At 32.3% G+C, this 22,759-nt stretch overlaps 1 protein-coding gene and 1 non-coding gene across 4 annotated transcripts in view; one reads left to right on the forward strand and one right to left on the reverse strand.

The window, feature by feature from the left end:
- Nucleotides 1–22,759, forward strand: part of Immp2l (inner mitochondrial membrane peptidase subunit 2) — an 868,756-nt gene that overhangs the window by 291,218 nt on the left and 554,779 nt on the right. The window lies entirely within an intron of this gene.
- Nucleotides 17,900–18,006, reverse strand: LOC120892065 (U6 spliceosomal RNA). Its single transcript, XR_005736736.1, has one exon. It is a non-coding gene; the product is annotated as a U6 spliceosomal RNA (small nuclear RNA).

Raw genomic sequence — 22,759 nt, forward strand, 5'->3', positions numbered from 1 at the left:
ATTTGTAATTGTAGTCCTCAGAATAAACTCATTATTAAAAACCATTCAGATTACATGGTATTAAATCAGTTATGTAACCTGTAGGGAAACAGGCTCCGTGGATCATTGCAGTTTAGGGTCAAAAGATTGATCAAGCACACAGGGACCCTGACTTTTCCTTTCCCTGTCTGAATGAGGCTGTGACCTTGCTCATGCTATCTGATTCAAGATATAAGAGAGCTACTGTTTGCAAATATTCCTTCAAATAGAAGCATGCCTATTGCAGTGTAATTTCTTCCAGGGTAAATAATTTTAACCACATGTATAAAAAGGCCAGTGATATGACAAGAATATTGTCATTTCATAGATTCGGAAGAAAGATTCCATATCTTTGGCTAATTAAATTGGGAACTTAGTTTAATACTCAGTGGGTAAGTGTAAGTTCAATTAAATCTTGATTTTATGAGGGTAATACAATTTATGAAAGAAAAATGACTTACGAAACTGACAGATATCATTAGAGCCACAGCTTGGAGACAGAACCTGATCTCCTAACCCTGCTTAATTTTCTTTTATAATAGTCTGTCTCTTCATGACATAGAAAAGGAATCTCTGACCTCATGGCTTCTGATAATGGCCCCTTTATTTTTCAGTCATTTTTGCCTCCATTCATGTGTTTGTTCATTTAAGGAATATTTAAAGTACCAGCAATGGTAGAATCATAGCAGTGAACAAAACAGACTAAAGTCCTTGCCCTTGAGGAACTTATAGTGGAGGAAGACAGACAGTAAATTACATAAGTAGAAAAGTTTTAATGTATGTATATGTTTAAAGTAGGTTAAGTGTGTCTCCCCCCCCCCAAAAAAAAGCAAGAAAATTAAAGAGAAAGGGTCAATTGTATCTTTTCTTAACCACAGATACTCACTGCCTTGTCCTGTCCCCTGTCCCACTCCTTCTCACATAGTGTTAGGGCATCATTTAGTTATCCTGTTTCCTGTCTTATGCTACTCTGAAATCTTGAGTAATTTCTGGGCACAGGGCATTCTCTGATCCTTGAATATTCAGTGTTTCCCTCTTCTTGGCTTTATTCATTGTTTTTCTTTTAGGAATGCTCTTTTACCCACTGAAAAAGCCATATTTCAAAGTCCATTTCAAATGATGTCTCTTCTAAAAAGTTTCTTCTGATTCTTCCTTTCCCACCACTTCTATCCAGTTACCTCTTTTAAGATACAAATTGGTCTCTAAGTGTGGACTATCACTATTCCATGAAGGTTTTATAAATTAAATTGAATGATATGTATCGGAGTTCTCTGAGAATCAGTGTTTTCAGCAAAAAAGTGAACACTTCAATTGGGGCTCAATATTTTCTCAAAAAAAGGTGTAGAAGATAAAGCATTTAGTAGCATGTATTTCAAACAGGAAGAACATTTCTGTATTATAGCCTACACCATGTTCAGGAACAGTTGGCGAGAAAATACACACACGTGCATTTATGTGGGAAGCTGATTGTCAGCTGAGCCATGTGGAAATGAATCTGTCTTAAACTGTTTTCTGCTAAAATAAGCTACATTTTATAAATGTTGTCTATCTCTTTAGATTAGTACTAAATTATCTCACAACTTTCTGAAGCTCATCAAGTTGATAATTGTTTCCAGTGATCTGTAAACAAACTTGCTTTAAACAATTAACTCTTTTGCTTATTTGTATAAAAGACAATGTAACAAAAGATTAGAAGTAATAGTGTCAATACAAATTATCATTGTTCTCATCTACTGGTCCATGTGCAAACATGCTGCATAGCTGTGTGTAGCAAAGACTCACCTCTAGGAGATTTGACATTTTCTCTACCCCTAATCCACATTTACCAAGGTCTAGGAACTGGTTCGTTATAGTGAACAAAGTCTGGAAGTGTATGGCTATGATTGCCCAGTGTCCTTGTTGTTAGTTTAGAGGGTAGCCTTCTAGCTGATCACATGAATTTTCCTTGGATGTCAATCTCATCATCTAATTTTCCCTGTAACCAGCCAGTCTGCTTCCATTATATTTCACTCTCTAGTTTATAATTAGTTCAAAGCTTGTGCTAGTTTTCTAGCCCTGTCCCTCTTCAAGGTACCATCGTTGTTCACCTTGTTGAAATTAACAACCTCCTAACTGGTTTCCCTATATCTGCCCTTGGCATTCTAGAGTCTTTCCTTAAGACAACAGTGATAATTACCATGCCCCTCTTCTACTCCAAACCTTCCATTATTTTTCCATCATTCTCTGAATAAAAGTCAAAGGCCTTACAACAATTCATAAGGTACTATATTATCTGTCCATTCATTTACCTCTCTGGACTCAATTTTTATGAGTCTCCCAATTACAGTACCCCAGCCACACTGGACCCCTCTTCCCCAAGCAAACACACAGAACCAGATTGTCAAATATGAATAATATGAATTAGAATTCTTACCCAGTATCAAACTCTATTAAATAAGGCCAAGGCTACTAGCAACCAAAAGGCTTAGACAGATGAGAGTTCAGTATAAGGAGGACATCTCCCAAGATCTTTCCCACATTAGTCATGACCTTTTGGCTCAGAATAGATGAGGTCTTCATATGAGGGTTTTGGGATTATGTAACACAGTAGGCATATTTAGATTGTGGATGTTCTCCATTTTTTATGTGTGTATGATATTCTCCAGAAAGATATGGCTCATAAATCTTAGGTTCTCTCTTATATGTGATCCTTAGTTAAAGACATCTTGATTCAGACACTTCAGAGACTGTTTCTTCTTCTTGAATAAATATCACTAGCCTATTTATTTAGACATATATTTTCCAGAGAACAAGGGGTTTAGAATAGAGTTAACTGCCTTCTTATCTAACCTCTTACCCCTAATTCTTTCCTCCAGTTTATGGGAGCACAATTGTCACAAGGGCAATGTACTTGTTCTTCCCCTATTATGGAGAGACTCTAGACTCACATCTTGTCATACAACCTATTCCTTCACTTCCTTCCAGTCTACTAATCTTCTTGATGAGACAATCCTTGCCTTCCTGTATAAAATTTTCAACTTCACTCCCGATATATTTCTATTTCTTTTCCAAGTCTTTTCCTCTATTGCACTTCTCCCTATCTGAAATATTATTATTACACTTATTCATCTTTTTAAAAATATAGTATTTCTGAAAAATGTTACTATTGTAATATGACTCATCATATAGAAGGCATAGAAACATAAGTAAACAAAATGAAGAGTAATTAGTGATTAATTTAAGGCCTTCCTGCTGCTTTGAGAACATGTTTTATTTTATCCTTGACCTTTTCATTTCAGTCAATTCATTTTTTCCTTCTCAATCATAGTTTTTGATCAATTTCCGTTGAGTGAATGAAGACATTTACTTATCTTTAATGTATTTCTTCAAAAGTCTGCCTCATTCAGATTAGTGATAGAAAGAATAGCTCTCATTATCTCTCATTTACTGGTGTTTGAAGTATTTCTTTAGTAGTTTTCATGCAAAAAAATTTGTGAGGTTTAGTAATTACACATCATTGTGCTAGGAAAATATAACTTGTTTAATAATTGAATCAAATGTCCTTTGGAAAAGGTGTTTTAACTATGTATAGGCCATGTATTTTGTACCATTGTAATTATTCATTGTATTTTTTAAGCAAATAACCTAGTTTAAATAACCACATAATGAGTTTTTAATTTATAGAGAAATGAATCTGTGGGGCAAATGGAGGTGAAAATACTATAAGAATTTGCCTTGTATAATAATTAAAGAATCACTTGAGTAAAATCCCCACTGAACTTGTTTTTGTTGGACGAAAGAATGCAATTATATTAAAAATTAATACTTTAGTATAATATGAAACCAATGCTGCTTGAATTATTATGTGCCAAATGAGGTTCCTGTAAACAATAACAAAATGGGTGACTGTGCAAATGAAAGCACTGAGTTATTTAAACTTGCAGAAGCATGTTTAATGAAATGCAGTGAAAGCAGAAAATGTTTAATTTAGTAACGGGTGACCTGAATCAATCTGTCCTATAGAACAATGGGCTAATTTTCACTTAAAACAAAATAACTGAATAGCCATTCCTGTTAATATATAATATGGACATTTTCATATTGTTCTTTTTAGTAAGACAGCCTTTTGGGTTTGACAGCTTTCAGTGTGATTTACTATGAGTTGTATGTGAAGCACTGCCAACCACATTCTTTGTTGGATTTTTCCCTTATAGAATTTGAAATGCTTTTTGTTTGCTTCTGGTTGTGTTGTATTAAGGACATAGTCTAAAACTTGAATGAAAAACATTTTGCTCTGGTATTTAGGATATAATCATGTTAATCATGTTAAAATTTTAAAGTTGTTTAAGATGCTTACCTACAAAACTAATGCAGTCCTATCCCCCATCTTAGAATATCACTCAAGTTGATCATCTACCCAGATACTTTTTAGTCAAGTATCTGAAACTGTTGCTCGCCATTGTGTTTTCTGTATTTTAGAGTCAGTGCATTATCTTCACATCTGAAATATTTTGAAAACTTCTTTCTCAGGGGAGTGAATTCACGTGATAATTTAATGTGGCAGTTCAGGACAGAGAAATTATTGAAGGAGGAGCCACCTTAAATCCCTTTAAGGATATGTCATTTTATGATTAACCTGTGGTATGGAAAAAACTCCTGTTTTCTATTTTAAATTAGTTTTCACTCTGGGCAGCATGGTCCTCTATGAATAAAGGACACATAGTGAACATCTGTGGTGAGAATGAGAAGCTTTAAATATCTTTTTAAAATGAGACTACTGATTTGTAAAGTGGAGTACAATTCACGGTCTTAATCCTCTTTCAATAAAATGTTTCCTTGACATATTCTATTTATTTGAAGTTGGAATCCAAACCAAATTAGAAAAATATAATATATATATACATATATATATATATACAACATCTTACATAGTGAACCAAAATGCATCCCTAAAGTCACACTTCTAACTAATGTAGTGTTAGGAATGTTTCTCTATTTCTTTTTTGTCACATCTGAATTTTGTACATTATGAAAGTATGGTGTTCATGGAAAATATTGAATATTAGATTTAAATATTTTCAAAATTAAAAATTCAAAAATAGTAATTCATATGTGCATCAGGTGTGGAATCTTAAAAAAAATCTTTTGAAAGCAAACCAATCTTTTGAAACCAAAATCTTTTGGTTTCAAAAGTAAAACGAAGTTCCACATTTACATGTGTTATTTTGTAAATGTAATTTTGGTAAATAAATGTTGTATATACATAATTAGCATAGTACTTTAAAATGAAGAAGAACAGATAGTTTTTTAATGAGTTTGCTAGAATTATCTAAATGAAGTGACTAAGTGTTTTGTTCTAAATAAAAACAATCTAACTTTCCAAAGAAACAACATGCAATGTGTGGTAGAAATCTCTGTGCTTCACTTTCATTTTGGGAGAGATAAATTTTCATGGTTTATTATTTTAAATGATGAGGTTTTAGAACATTACTGCTCATTGAATATCTGTGAAATAGTAAAAACAAAACAAAAGCATTTATTGTTTCCAGAAATATTCCTTGCAAATTGTGGCTTTGAACATTGAAATATAGAGTAAGCTAGTATATGGGAGTTATTATGTGGTTAGAAGCAGTGTGTAGATGGATATCCTTTTTATAAACTCTAATATTTAGTCAAATCTTTTGGTTTAGGCAATAATTTTTAAAGGATTCTTTGCTCTGAACATTCTTTGTGTTAACCAAAGCATGGCATTTGAAATGAATAGACTTCAGGTCAAGTCTTTCCTCATCCATCTCTGGCTCATATATCTTTTGGATCCTAGAAGATCACTTAAATTCTTGAGCCTTGTTTTCCTTGTCTATAACTCACATGGTTTATGGGAGTAAAATCATATATATGTATTGATTACATATAATAATAATGAAATAATAGAATGACATAATTAATGATAATATTTATTATAGCCCATAATTAGGAAAACTTTTATATAATATTATCATTGTTATTATTAGGGTAAACTTCTCTGTAAAGAATGCATATCATGAATCATTTTAAGTGCAGAGATTCTTTGTAAAGTATAAGGTCATTACCCTTCTTTCTCTCTTTGCCTCTCCCACCATTCTTTTGTTTTGTACTCTGACATTTTCAAATTCTGTGTTCAGAATTGTTTGTCAATATTGTGCTTATAATATAATTGAGAATGCATTCTAGCTTCATATTGAAGATGACATTCAACTTGTGGTTGTGTTTCATTGGTTTTCTTATCAGTGATATTTGTAATCCTGTCATGGGAGGAGAGATATTTCCGGAAGAGTGTTCCAAGTTCCCAGAGAGACATTGGAACTTGATTTAGGATAATTGGGGTCCTTGTTCTACTGATGAAAAGGAATTTTAACATGTGTCAGTACAGGCACATATTTATTTAGAAACACCTTCTTGAGAGTGAGAGAAGCATTTTGGTGATTCCTGGCTCCTCTTTTAAAGGAAACTTGGTGAGGTTTGGGTATGGGAAGGTATTAAGGATGACATCAGGCTAGTGATTATAAAATGATTTATGGTACTGGTCATTCTTAGGATCTTTAGTTTGATGTGGTCTCCATTATATTTTCTTAACATCTTTTTTTTTAAAATTTATTTATTGGTGTGCTAATTATCAGTGCATCAGGTAGGTTTACAGATATCCCAGAAACTTGGGAGTGAGTCTCCTGGGAAAGACACTGGTTTAAGGAGTGACAGGCCTAGAAATATCTATAGATGCTCAGATCAAAATTTTATTTTCTTGTCCTTTCTTTATGTCCCCTTTCTACCTATTTTTAATTTTAATTTAATTTTTAATTGTAATTTTAATTTAATTTTTTACCCTACCTTAGTCCTTTTTTAAAAAATATTTTTTTAGTTGTAAATGGACACAATACCTTTATTTGTTTATTCATTTTTTTTTTAATGTGGTACTAAGGATCCAACCCAGGGTTCCACATGCGCTAGGCAAGTGCTCTACCACTGAGCCACAACCCAGCCCCACCTTAGTCCTTTTTAGAAGAAAAATTAGTCTCTCACAATTGGTTTCCATTTTGAATGCTCTGGGAAGAAATATTTTTAAAAATATACTGGTGTTTGTGGTTATAATAGTTGGGTTGGCTTGGTGGTAGAATTACTAGGTAATTGGGCAGTTGTATCAGTTCATAACTACTTGGTATATTATGGAATACTGATTAAATGTAAAGTGGTTATATCTGGGTATGGAACAATGGATGATTTTTTAAAATTCTGTATTATGTTACTTGAATTATGTTTGATAGTTATATAATTATCAGTGATAAAGAGCTAAAGATTTTGTCTAAAAGTAATCTATATACTAGATAAGAACCTTATGTAACTTGAATTTTTGTTTTTGCCTATATAATGTTGATATATTGGGTTCATCATTTATCCAGTAAACTAGGTATTAGGTATTATGACAGTATGAGTTTACTTTGAGTACAGGATTAAGTTGTGAAACATTCTATTTCAGAAGAGTTTTTCATCCATGAAATAGCACTCCTGTGTTCATTTCTGTTTACCAGATGAGAGATTGATAAGTGCAAGCAAAAAGTTCCACATTTGTTATGGCCCATTTTTATAAATATTCTCCTTTGTAAATTTGCATATATTCAAAGATTTTATGATAATTCCAGAGTGCTTGGGACCATTATTTGAGATGAGGAAAGCAAGAGATAAAAAATAAATGTCTGCATAAATGATAATTAATTTTTCACAATACTAAATAATTAATTAATAATTAATATTCACTTTTTTAAACCATCTAAACTACTAAAGCAGAGTTCTTAAGGCCTTTGTAACAAAGAAGTCATTCAATGAAGTTATTTTGGTAGTGTGTGGGGTAGGATTCCTGGCTCTAATAAGAGGCAAATTGATGCCTAGAATCTATGTCTTGTGAAGATCAGTTTTCAATGCCTTTGCAATCTGCAGAGTTAGATTATTTCCACAAAAAATTTAAATACTTTTATTAGTGCATTCTAATTACATAACAGTTGTGTTCATTTTGACATACATACATAGAATTCAATTTGTGCCATTTCAGTCCCTGGTGCCTTCTTTACTCCTCTCCCCCTCTCCCTCCCCTATTCCCACTCATCTACTGATCTTCTTCTATTTATTTATTTATTGTTTAGTCAGTGCTTTGTGGATTTACAAGAAGGTGAAGTTCACTGTTGTATATGTATATATGTATATAGTATAATTTTATCAAATTAATTCTGTAATGCTTTGTTCTTTTTCCCATTCCTCCTCCCTCTCAATCTCCTTCTTCTACTCTTGATCTTCCCTTTGTCCTTATGAATCTGATCCCCCTCCTCTTTTTCCCTTACTTTGCTCTAGCTTCTGCATATGAGATAAAATATCCCACCCTCGATTTTCTAAGGCAGGCTTTTTTTCACTTAGCATAATGTTCTCAAATTCTATCCATTTACCTGAAAACTGCCATAATTTTATTCTTCTTTATGGCTAGTAAAATTTCCTATGTGTGTATACATATATGTATATATGTATGTATATATACTTACATGAATATGTATGTATATGTGCATGTGTATGTTTGTGTGTGCACGTGTGCACCACATTTTTCTTAACCCATTCATCTGTTGACAGGTACCTGGGCTGGTTCCATATCTTGGCTATTGTTAGTTGTACTGCTATAAATATTGATATGGCTGTATCCCATATATGCTTATTTTAGTTCTTTTGGATAAATACTGAGGAGTAGGATAATTGGGTCATATGATGATTATATTCCTATTCTTTTGAAGAATCTCCATACTGCTTTACATAATTGGTTGTACTAATTTGCAGTCCCACCAATTGTGCAAGTATACCTTTGCCTCCACATCCTTACCAGCATTTATTATTATTTGTATGGTTGTTGCTTGCCATTCTAACTGGAGTAAGATTAAATCTCAATGTAGTTTTGATTTGTATTTCCCTAGTTGCCAAGGATGCTGACTATTTTTTCATATATCTGTTGGCCTTATTTTTTGGGGGGCCATTTTTATTTCTTCTTTTCCACAAATATTTTGTTTGGCATTTTAGTATTGTGGAAAACTTCCATGTGCTTATTGTTATTGAAAAAAATGAATATATATTTCATTGAAGAATCTATTTTTGTCTATTGTAAATTTTTAGATCAGGCTGTGCTGATGGGAGCTTTCTGGGCTGAGTTTTCATTGTCTTCCTTAGTTTGCATAGACTCCCCTGGGCTTATTCACTTACTTATATAATTTGTCTGATTGTCATAAGCATTTTCCTATGTGAATCTTTGCCTAAGCAATTCTCTGGTTTTATATATCAGGTTGTAAGGAACAGGTTTTGAGAGCCTTAACACACACTGATAAGTATTTTATAATCCTTTAATAACAAACTTGACAACAATCATTTCATCTTATCATTCTGAAACACATACTGTAGACTCACCTAATTTCAACCCTTCTAATGGATTCCCTCCTAGATTTTTGGTGTATCTTTTGCATGATCTTGGCTTGGCCTTTCCCCTCAAGGTCTTTTTTATTGGCAACTTCTGCAACCAAACAGAATTTCACCCAGCTACATCTCATCTCTGAGCCCTGCATGGTCTGTTGGCTGGAGTGCTGTTCTACTGATACTGCCATTTACAGGTGACAAGTCCTGCTTCTTTACATGTTGAAGAATAACATTAGAGAAGCATGCTGAGACAAGCATATAAAGCAGGGTTAATATAAAGAGGGATAACATAGACTTCTTCCAAGAGGGAGAGGCGAGCCATAGCGGGTATCCTGGTATCCCAAGAAGTGAGAGTATTCTGCCTTTTTATATGTCCTAGCCTTCATTTGTTCTCCTGCTCTCTTGCCCTTTTCTCTCTCCTTCCTGCATTTAGGCCCAGGAGATGCTTGGTGGAATGACCCAAAGGTGAGAAGCAGATGGGCTAGAGGGGCCAAGGTGGGATGATATGGGTAAGAAGGGGGCATAATTAACAACTTTTATAACTCCTTGTAGGAGAGGGACAATTCCTGGGACAGTTTACCTTGGCAACAGGTTGGAGCAGGGCAGGTTATCTAGATAAGGGTGCAGGAAGGGTTCTGAGGGCATTTCAATCCCTCAGTGTGCAGTTTCCAACTTCCCAGACTTTAACTGGCCTCCTTGGTGGGACCTGACTTGATTTACCTATCTATACTGACTACTTGTCTAATTCTAACTTCACTAACCTTGTTGATTTCAGTGAAGGAATGACACAGATTCTTCCACCTGCTCTCAACTGTCCCCCAAAGCCCCCAAATTATGAATGTTTTGAATTACAATAAGCCTCTCCATATTCTTTTTTCTTACCTCATTTTCTATTTATGATAGAAATTGGAACATTTATAGAAATAATAGGAAGACCAGGCAATGTTAGTAAAATATGAAAGTTTTATAGATCACATTATATTATTTTTAATTTTAAAGAGATCATTTCACATAGATATTAACTAAATATTAGTTTATGAATATTGACATAGTAAATCTTGCAACCTAGTGATTTTTTAAATTTAGTGACCAGTAAAACTTGATAGAAATTCTATTTTCTAATGTTTGAGTCTTGAAAAATAAGTTCATGCATCTGAAATGATATAAAAAAAATCTCTGAATAATTATCCATATTTTGTGCCAGTGTTACTAATCACCAATAGACCCCTAAAAGGTTCTCAAAAATAGAATTTTAATTTACACACTCAAAAACCCCAATTTAGAGTTGGCTTCAAGCCTAATGTAACATTAGAATCATGCTCATTAGAGATTTCTATTCTTTCCTCCCCTGTCTTCCATTTCAAATTATTACTGGCTTCTTTTCTTTTTCCAGTGATTATATCCACTGTAGTTTCTCTTTTGAAATCATATGACAGCTATTTTAAGTATACTTATGATATTAGTTAGGGTACTTATTTATTTCCCATAATAACTTACATTTGTATTTGCTAGGTCTGAGTTTATACACTCATTTAAAACTTTTTCCATTGATATATTTCTAATAAATAACCAGAACAGACACATAAACATTTGTATGGGTGTGTGTGCACATACACCACACACACACACACACACACACACACTCCTTGAATTTGTTCCCACTTTTTGGTTGCCTATGTCTTCCTTTCATATGTACCATATGCTTTATTTGAACCCACAACCAAGGGAAAGAATCTTTCATGTGGGTTTTGAATAGAAAAGATGTTCGTCTTCATAATCCTCCATTATCTATTTTAAGAAATGGTGATTGATAACAGTTTCAGAAATGTTCCCTTCTCACTTATTTAAAGCAAATTGTATTTATCTTTTCTGTGTACATTATAGTTTTCACAGATAAGAGAATGTTTTGTTAGAGGACAGTTTACTATATTGGTCTTCAGACAGGTTCTCATATTAAGGCATAAAATTAATGAAGAAGGAGCTACAGAGCAGTGTTGTTACATTTTTAGGCTTAAGAAAGAAATTCAGTAGAGCTGGGCACAGTGGGTGTGTGCCTGTATTCCTAGCCACCCTGGAGGCTGTAGCAGGAGGGTCAGCCAACCTCAGCAACTTAGGGAGGCCCTAAGCAATTTAGTGAGAAATAAACAAAACAAAACAAAAAAAGTCTGGGGATGTAGCTCAGTAGGTTCAATCTCCAGTACACTCCTGAAAAAAAAAAAAAAGATCAATAAAAATATAACTATTTCCCCCAAAGAATTCTTAGGATCAGTTTGTAAATATTTAGTTAAGAACAATAAGAAATAGTAATATTAAATTGATTATTTTTATTTTCTAAAGCAGTAACTCTACTTTATGTGATTATGGCCCAATAGAAGAAGAACTATAAGAGCTATTGTTGTGGATATTACTAAACCCTGTAAAAATATCACCTTTGACAATGTGGGAATTTAACAGTACAGTGTGCCTTCCTGCCAGAGTGATTCAGTTCTCAACTCTTAATTCTAAAAGAATATTTAGATGAAAAATTACTGATGATAGAGAATACTTTCAGCATAATAAATATTTCATAAATCAATATCTAACAAATGAATAATTTGTTTTCAGAATAATAAATGTTTCTTGAATGATCAAATGACCAGTGAAAAAGGCAACATTATGCCATATTTGTAAAAAAAATTCCTGTTGTTTCTTCTGAAGAGGGTCACTTTTTAAGGTAAAAAAAGAATAAGTCATTTTTTTTTCATAAGAATATTTTTACCTTCACCTAATTGGGTCACAAGAAAAGTGCACAAAGAGAAATTTAGTATGTGACAGAAAGAAATGTTAAGTTTTCCTGTTTGTTCCCAATAAGATATAGTTTAGTACATGTAGCAAATTAAGAAGTACTAGTTATCTAATACTAGGCAATAGATTATTTCTAAATAATGTAATTATTATGAAAAATAATTGTATGTTGAAGTTAAAAAAACTTAATTAGTGGAGGAATATTTATAGGTTTCATTTTCCTTTCTGGACATTACAACGTGCTTCTGCTTGTAGTTTCTCAAAATTTTCTCTGTTGGTCAGTATCATAATCTAGTTGTGCCATAGGCTTTGATTTGAGTTTGAGGAACATTTAGAATGGTCATCTAAGTATGTCCAGAATTTTCTACATGAGGCCTGCAGAATGAATAGGGATTGTAAAAAAAGCTCCCAGCAGGCTCATTGTGTGATATAAATGGCTCACTAGGAGAAATACCTCTGATGCAAAAACTACACGGGTGGTTCTGGTTAATGAATTGTGTTTTGTAGCCCATGGGATTTTTTTTTACCACTCCAAAATCTGCCTTCCCACTGTTCCTTTCACTGCATCCCTGGATTGTGAAGTATTATTATGATGAAGTCCCTTTTGTTTTCTTTTATGCTCTAGAGTTGGAACTATGAAAGGCAGATTCATTTATTGTTTAGTTGAATCAGTATGACTGCAATTCCACAAACAAATTGGACTTCAGTTAAGAGTGCTTTGTCATAAATAAACTTGGAAGAGATTGGATTCTCTCTCCCAGCTGATACACTTCAGCTGTGCCTTAAAATCTTCCTCTAAAAGGGACTGATTTATTGCAGAACTGATTGATCACTGAGAACACACACCTGTCCTTGTTCTGCTCTATTGTTGCTGTCTCTATTTCCTAAAGCATATTCAGCAAAAGTTTATGGTAAGGGAAACTCATATTCTATTTTCTGAACTATTGTTTTCATTTTATTCTCCGTTTAAAAAAATCAGCTTTATGATACACAGCCTTCTCAATAAATATTCTTCATGATCTGGAAAGAAAATCTATTTCATAGATGTAGAGCATTCCATGGTTGGGACAGGAGAATCATATTTTCACATATAATGTGAGTACATCTTAAAATTTAACAACATGTTTTTCTAGAGGCTGCAACTTCCTTACCAATACCTGCAAATACCTCTTTTCATTTACAGTGAAATTTTTGTTTTATTTCCTTAAGTGAATTTACTTCATTTTGTTTCACATTATTCAGTTCCATAAATCTTCTGAAGACATTGAAAATATGGTATTTTCTTCCTTGACTGGAAAAGCTTTCAACTTTTATTTATTTATTTATTTCGGTACTGGGGATTGAATTAAGGGGCACTCAACCACTGAGCCACATCTCCAGCCTTATTTTTTATTTTTTATTTAGAGACAGGGACTTACTGAGTTGCTTAGCATCTCATTTTTGCTGAGGCTAGCTTGGAACTCTTGATCCTCCTGTCTCAGCCTCTGGAGCCTCTGAGATTACAAGCGCTCGCCCCTGCACCCGGCTGCATTCAACTGTATAAGTATAAAATTATACTTGATACTTATAGTATTAAAATAATAATTAAAGCATAACATACATTTGGCTCAACCTATAGAACTTAAGTTAAAAATTCATAACAAGTAGCATTTTGTTTCCTTGATTAAAATAATTTTTGTGGTCATTTATACTATATTGATAAATGAAAAAGATCATTTGAAGCACAAGTTTGTCCTTGTCAAATAGGTTAGTTTAACTTTAATTTTTTAGGCTTTCTTTTACTTTTGATACTTTTTACCTTTAATTTGAGGTAAATACTATATCCATTTTTACAGCTTAGATATGTTAATACATAGAATTGTTGAATGACCTCAAAATCATATAGCTAAGTTGTAGAACCTGAATATGCATTGGTTTTCTATCTAGTTCTACAGAAGCCCTTTGGAGAGGATAGTATGCCATGTGCTCCAGATGCCAAACAGAGAACTACAGGATTTGTTTGCCCAGCTGGATTTTGGTTGTGCTTTGATCCCATCCTTTTTTCTATGCCCCTATCTTTGTGAATGGAAATATTTACTTGTACCTTTATATATTGTATACTTGTAAGTTGCTTTTAATTTTACAGGAGCTCTCAATGTGAGATTGCCTTGAGCCTCAGAGAAGACTTTGGACTTAAATTTTGAGCAATCTTGGAACTCTTGAGACTATGAGGACTCTTGGAAATGGACAAAATATATTTTTCATTGTGAGATGGTTGTGAACTTTTGGGGGCCAGGGGTGGAATGTTATGGTTTGGATGTGAGTTGTCCCCAAAAACTGACATGTAAGATAATTCAAGAAGGTTCAGAGGAGAAGTGATTGAATTATAAGAGTCTTAACCAATCAGTGAAATAATCCCCTAATAGGGATTAACTGAGTCAAGTGGTAACATGTGGCTGGAGGAGGTGGGAATTGGGGTGTGGCTTTCGGGTATATATTTTTTATCTGCCAAGTGGAGTCTGTCTCTTGGCTTTCTGATCGTCATGTGAGCCACCTTCCTCTTCCCATTATTCAGCCATAATGTTCTGCTTCATCTTGAGCCCCGAGGAATGAAGCCAGTCTTCTATGGACCTCTGAAACTGTGAGCCCTCAAAGAGACTTTTCCTTCTCTACAATTATTCTGTTCGGCTCTTATAGTCACAGCAGCAATATTGCTGACTGAAACAAGTTTCAAAACTTATGCATCTTCATCTTTACCTGTTACTTGTTGTCATGGGTAGAATTTAAGTTTTTACAAAGAAAATAATATTTTATATTCGACTCATAATATGAAAGAGTAGTAAATTTTTTTAAAGTGGGTTTTTTGGCCAAGTTTATTTTTAATTTTGAATTAATATATATTATATTTTCTGCAAATGAGTCACACCTATAGTGATTTGGAATGTATTTGTATATATTTAAGATACATACAATCTTGTTATAACTCAAAAGCATATTTTATAAATAGTTTTTGGAAAACAAAAGGCAAATACGAATTTAGTATTTGTACAGTCAGGACCTAAAAACATCAATTACTGTGAAGTGTTTTAAGGAATAGTTTGATCACAATACTGTAGGATTTTCCTGTGTTCAGAATGCTCATTTAGAATTATTGTACCACATGTAGTTTTAGGTCTCTGTGGTTTGAATTTTGAAAGTATTTTGTGTTCGTAACATCTTTGTCTTTCTAAGATATAGGGCTTGACTTGAGGAGGACAATGTAGCAGAGACTTAAATATTGGGATTAGAATGAAAATAATTTTGTTTAATTTTTCCAACATTTGATTATTATGCTTCAGGGAGAAATGTAACAAGGTAATTGGACAGACTACCAATGCAAATTGGGTCAATAGCCTCACTTATAAAAGCTATCCCTTATAATAGAGTTGACAGTATCACAGATCTTTAAAAAAAAAAAAAAATGGAACCATCCCCAACATGAAATAATGGGAGTGTAGGTATACAACACATGATACAATTCTTCCTTTTAATTACCATTTGAGAACAAAATCCAATTTTGCAGCTGGTCCTTCTTCATTTTATTTGCCTTGACTAAAGCTCATGCCTAAGGGGTTTGAAACATGACAGACAACAGGTGTGAATATGTATCTAATAATTGATTGCAGTTTCTTCCTTTCTTTAAAAATTGGCTATATTGAAAACAGATGTAATGCTAATAAAATATCTTCCCCCCCATGTGTAATATGCTTTCCAATTCATGGTTAGATTGTTATCTGAATCAAACCAGAAACTTAAATAAGTCAAGTTATTAAATTATTCTTGCTAGAAGAATGGATTTTGAAGGAATGATGAGTTTCAGTTAGTTAAGTGAAATTGGCAAGTGGCTGTTAATTATAGCCTAGTGTAACATTGATTTGTGACTAGGAGAAATGAAAACATAGCAGGAAAAGTGCATCCTTAAGGAAACATTCTGTATTATTGATGCACTTTGTTTCCTTAACAGTCACTACAAAAACTTTATTTGAATTGAAATTTGATTGTACTAAGGGGGAAGTCCATTTATTGTCAATTTTAAAACATTGATTACTGTGAAAATAAGATGGTAATCCCAAATTATTAGTAACTATTAATAACTAATTCTATCACTCTTCTTTAAAGACAAAAGGTGTTTTATTATATACAAGATCCCTTTTTTAATAGCAGAAGTTACAAAATACTACTTAATTACATTTAGTAAGAACAGTTAGGCTTACTCATTGTGCAGATTTAACAGACTATTGAAATAAAATCAGTTGATTTGACTTCTTTTTTTCCACTCCATTTTTTCTAGTGGCTATAACTCTCATCTTTTTGCCAAATTATTGGAATTTGACAGTAAAAACATAAGCAGTTGAAAAAATGTGGGAGAAGATTAAGTTTTCTGGATTTCATAAAGGATCACCAGAGATAAAGAGATTGTAAAAGAGGTGGTCTTATCAGGCTGATATTCCGTGTTAGGCATTTGTCTGTTTTCTATCAGAGACTAGTGGACCTAAATTTAAAACCTTTGCCTTAAGAGTATTATTTTTGTTTTTATAGATTTTGGTAAATGTGATGAATTCAGCCAAGTAGGTGTTCATAATTCTTGCAAATTTCATATTTGTTTTGTTATTATGTATGAGAACATGAGATTCAAATTATACTCAATGTTTGTGAAAATTAACAGTGGACAGTGGTATGATGTTAATTAGCATAAATAAGGCTTTATAGAAATTAGTGCCTTAGAGACTGACTACAGATTTTTGAGTTCTGAGAGTACTGACTTTTATAGATGACATTTGTGTAAAGAAAATAAGTCAGGGAGATGATTCCAGGGAAAATAAGTGTATTTACTCATAGATGTAGCTTGATTAATAAATTTGGCATAGGATAATGTTGATCAGAATGTGAATTTGAACCAGTCATTGAAGTTCCAGTTGGTATAGACCTGGAATTAGTCCAAATTTACACATGAGACAGCTGATTTCTCTCCCTCACTCCCCTGCCCCAATATATAATTGTCTAGTCAGACCATTTTATGATTTATAAATCATTTTAATGATTTCCAGAGGCATTGGAAGGTTACTGTTACTGTAAGCATTGTGACATTTACCTGTAGGCTAGCTGATGGGTATCTTGATATTCTGTAAATTCTCTATCCCCATAAAGAAAACTATTATTACTACAGTTATATTAAGTGTATTACATGCATTTTCAGATTAATTTGAAAGATAGTTTTCTTGTGCCTATTATACAGTTGTAAAAATTTTAAAGAATTTAAGGAACTTACTCAAGGTTTTATAGCTGCTAACTGGCAAAATTTGGACCTAAACTCGGTCTAGTTGCAAAATCTTGACTTTTTCATACACTGTTATGAATTATTTAAATATATTTATACTCTATTTGTTTACTTATATTTAAATAATTTTCACACATTGATATTTTACCTTCCATGGAGTCATTATCACTCTAAAACCTTCCTTCTATATCTTTTTGTTGTGTGTCTTACTTCAGAGTAAGTTAAAATATTGAATCAGTGAATGTGCTGTGCTAATCATAAAACTGAAAAAGAAAAGAATTTTCCAGTCAATTGGGACAAGTCATAATAAATAATTTTAGGAAAGATTTTTATAAGATATCAGTTTCTAAAAAAAGTATGGAATTCCACACGAATTTGTGTGTCATCCTTGTTAAGAGGCCGTGCAAATCTTCTTTGTATTAGTCCAATTTTAGTATATGTGCTACTGAAATGAGCTCAGATTATTCAGTTCTTAAGGCTTAGGATAGGATTGTTTCTTTTTTTCCAATTTCTTTAAATGAGTTACCCTTTGTAATTTTGAATAGTATCAAAATAAGAAATTTTGAGGTACTTTTAAGGTATATTCACTCAATACTTATCATTTATTTTAGGAGCACTATGTGGCAGACATTGTTCTTGGGTATAGAAATATTAAATTCTTCAAATAAGATATTTTTTAACTTATTTTGTGAATTATATCTTCTTTCCTTTGTCTGTTTTTAAATTTTTATAAATTCTTTCAGAAACTTTGGTGTTGTAGATTCTTATTTTCTATGACCAGAGAATGTCCATTTAATTGTATTAGAATATTTCAGCCTAGATGGAATTACATGGACTAGATTTATATTTCTGCCTCAAAATAACTAAAATGAACAAGTACACATGTGAAAGATTAGTTTTCACACATTTGATAAATTGCAGCTAAAACTGTGATTACTTAAGAATGGAAAAATGAACTAAGCCCTATAATTGTACCAGCTTACTGCCAATAGAGATTTTCCAGGCCTTGGCACAGGAAAGAAAACCCATGTGAAACTTAGCAGCTTCCCAGGGTTCACATAACTGAATTGGGAGTCTGGGGAGGTCTGGTAGTTAAAGTTTGCAGGACAGAGTACAAGATTTAGAGAAATATATAGAAACAAAAACTATAAAGATTTAAAGAAATCTACCTTAGATACTTTTGCTCTGTATCAATCAGCACATCAGGAAACTATAGATGGCTGACACCTTAATTATCTCAAAAGGAACACAGGGAACAATCCTCAGAATTCACAGAATAATTTGTGTTTATATCAGCCAGAAAATGGAAAACCTTCATAATTAATAAAGTCCTTTCATAGTCAGACCACTGTCCTAGCAATGAAACAAATTCAGGCCTAGATTTGAAGTTGCTTCAGTTCTTTCTAATAAAGCTTGAAAGCAAACTTCTATATGAGTAACTGTTGCCAAGTAACTTAACTGTTTTCCAAACAAAGCTTAGGAATGCTAAGAACACAAGAATATCTAGTTCTTCAAAAGGTTAAGTTCATAATGTTTAAAATCTAATAAAAATTATTAGTTATGTAAATACACAGGAAACCATGATTCAAATGAGTAGAAAACTAATAAAACAAAAATGTCTAGAAATGACACAAATCATAGAAGTAGTACATACGAATGATAGGTGTATCAAAAGAGTTACTATTACCTTTCATCTGTTCAAGAAAGTAAAGATTAAATATACTAAGTATAAATATTAAAGATATGAAAAATATACAAATCTAACTTCTAGAGATAAATAACAGTGTCTAAGCTGAAAAGTTCATGGGTATAAAGCAGTGTACACTCCATAAGAAAAGATCAAGAGCTGGAAAGTATAGTTATTTATAGAAATTACCCAAATGAACCACAGAGAGAAAAATTAGTAAAAAGTATATCAGTGATCTGTGAGACAATTTCCAGTGGCTCAGTATATATATAATTGAAGTGTAAGTGGAGGAGGAGGAAGAGAAGAAAGATGAGTTAAGACATAAATATTTCAAAAAATAGTCGGAAAGAGAGAAAAAATAATTAAAACTATAAACTCAGATCCAACAAACTCAGAGGCCAAGAAAATGATACCAAGGTATTTCATAATCAAATTGCTTAATACTGCTGATAAGGAGAATACTTTAAAAATTCAGATAAGAGACATATAAAGTAAAGAGAAACAAGATGGCAAGAGATTTTTTTTAAAAACTGGGAATAATATAATACAGATACAAGGAAATAACATTTTTAAAGTATTAAAAGAGAGGGGCTGGGTTGTGGCTCAATGGTAGAGTGCTTGCCTAGTGTGAGGCTCTGGGTTCAATCCTCAGCACCACATAAATATCAATGAATAAAATAAAGCTATTAATAAAAGTATTAAAACAGAGAAACTACCAATGTGAAATTATCTTTCCAAAATAAAGATAAAATGAAAATTTGCTTATGCATAGTAAAGTTGAAGCAATTAATCACTGGCATGCTGTGGTGAATGAAATGTTTAAAAAAGTACTTCAGACAAAAAAATGTTATCAGATAGAAACAGACTATAGAAAGGAAGAAAGATCACTGGAGATGGTAAAATTTCCATATATCAATAAGCATGTGGAAGATTTGAACGCTTTTCATATGGTATAACTGACATTTACATAATACTCTATCCAACACAGTAAAAAACATATTCTTTTCAAGCACATAGGAAATTACCAGGATCGACTATATTCTGGATGTAAAATAAGACCCAATATAATAAAAAGGTTGTGCATCATACCAACATACTTTTGCGGTTTAATGGAATTAAATTAGGAATCAATAACAAATACCTTGAAAATTCCAACATATTTGAAAATAAAATAATACTTCTACAAATTACTCACATTAAAGAAGAAATCGGAAACAAATGAAAAAAAATGTTTTGAATTGAATGAAAATGAAAACTCATTATAATTTGTTGAATGTAAATAAAGCAATACTTGGAAATTTATAGCACTAATTATATGAGTACTCCAATCCTATTATATTAAAGTCACTAATTAGTGGATAATTTATCCTTCTTAGTTTCCCCAAATAATTCTGCCTATGGAGAGAAATTTTAGTTACTGAGTAAGCATAATATTTAATTTTCAATATGGTGCTGCAAAGCAATTGATGTATAAAAATTATATGCTATATTTGGAATTCCTGAATTTTAACATTTAAACTTTATTAGGTATTATTTTCTAATTATGTCAAATAGTCAGAATATTGGCTGGTTACTTTTTAATCTATTTTATAGAAGTTAAATATGGATTTCAGAAGAACTGTCTTCTGTTATCTAAGTTCATGCTATCAGTGCTGGCACCAAACATCAATAAATGTTTGTTCTGACACTGATCAAACATATTTTTATGAATCTTTATTTTTCAAGTGTAAAATTCACATTTTGGAAACATTTTTTGCATCCTGAATAAAATAATTATTTGTAATTTTTTTCTTAGTCATCTCAGTGAAATGATCATAAATTGAATTGATCAAATACCTCTGATTTCATTTGCTTATTTTCCCAAATTCTGATTTTGTTTGAATATCGGAGAATATTTTGGATCAAATGCTATTACAAAGGAGATTTTAAGGTATTTGATTTGGAATTTTTTAAATGAGATCACATTTTATAAATTTTAAGGTATTAAGATTTGGAATTTTATAATGAGATCCCATTTTCTTTTTACATACAAATCAGCCAAGCAATTATACAAGATCAATTATTTAGAATGATAAGCTTTGCTTTGAACATTAGAGTTTATATTTCTTATTATTATAAAAGGAAATTACTTATTTTAAAAATTGGCTAACTTTGGCCTGCGATTGTGGGCTCAGTGGTAGAGTACTCACCTTGCACATGCGAAGCACTGGGTTTGATCCTCAGCACTACATAAAAACAAATAAATAAACAAATAAATAAAGGTATTGTGTCCAACTACAATTGAAAAAAAATTGTAAAACCTCATCGGTTAACTTATTTGTCTTCATTTAATGAAATTTATTTTCAGTGTATAAAAAGTACTTTCATCTAGCAGTTACTGATCATTAAAGATGAGTTAGGTTCATTATTTTCAACGGGAATAAAGAAATAAGAGAGATTTTTGTCGTGAAGTTGGTTACCCTAATGGGAGTGGTTTGCTGCCTGGCAAGACAGAAGTTGCAGCAGAGTAAATTATGTTCTATGATTGAGTTATAAGCGTAATGCTTTTAAAGCACAGCAAAGCTCTATTAGTATAAGCTGGTAAGGGAACTCCTTTCCCAAGGAGTTGAGAAGGAAATTCTAGGCTCATAGAAAACGTAAATATTCAAAATTGTTGACTTACACAGGGGTATGAATTGGAAGTAACAGGTGAGCATGTAAAGGTAATAGGGATAAGTTATAGAGTTTAGATTTCCTATTATATATGGGGATATACTATAGAGTGAATGACCTAATCCTATTTTCCAGTTGTGATCTGTCATTCTGAAGTTCTTCTGTAGTATGTAATGGAGGAGTAACCGATGACTACAAGTGAGAAGAGTGGTTTAGAACTTCTTAGTATTTGCTGTTGGTCTGTTTTCTTTTCATTTAAAAGTTGAAAAATCTAATTTAAGGTGGGCTAACATAAATAATAAATGAATGTATTGAATTAGAAAATTCAAAATTTCTGAGCCAGACCCAGTAGACTTGAGGACTGGCCTACATAGTTTTACACTGTCCTGGTCTCTCAGTAGGTTATGGATTGTGAGTTCACATGACTAAATGACTTTCCTTCCTTTTTTCAAATTCCCGCCCAAATGAGTCAGTATGGTGGATTAATTATGAAAAGCGTATACATTTCTGTGAGATGTATTGCTCATTTTATTGACCTTTTTTCTTTAAACTGAAGATTCTTTGTTGATACATTAAGAACTGCTCCTAGGACCATAGATATAAAAATACTGGCAAAAATTCTGTATTCTTAATCCTATATAAAGTTTATGAAAGGATATTTTTTGTTGAATTATCATGTTTAAATTTATGCTACTCATTTACACTTAAAAAAGTGAATGAAGTAGTTGTGTAAATACTTAATATTTATTCATCTATTCCACATTTATTGATCATTTATTTTATTTTAATTTTTTATTTGTAGTCATTAGTTATATATCATAATAGAATATATTTTGACATATTATACATATGTGAAGTATAATTCTTCTGGT

This window comes from Ictidomys tridecemlineatus, chromosome 2 (genome assembly GCF_052094955.1).
Source record: "Ictidomys tridecemlineatus isolate mIctTri1 chromosome 2, mIctTri1.hap1, whole genome shotgun sequence".
NCBI classification, from domain to species: domain Eukaryota; kingdom Metazoa; phylum Chordata; class Mammalia; order Rodentia; family Sciuridae; genus Ictidomys; species Ictidomys tridecemlineatus.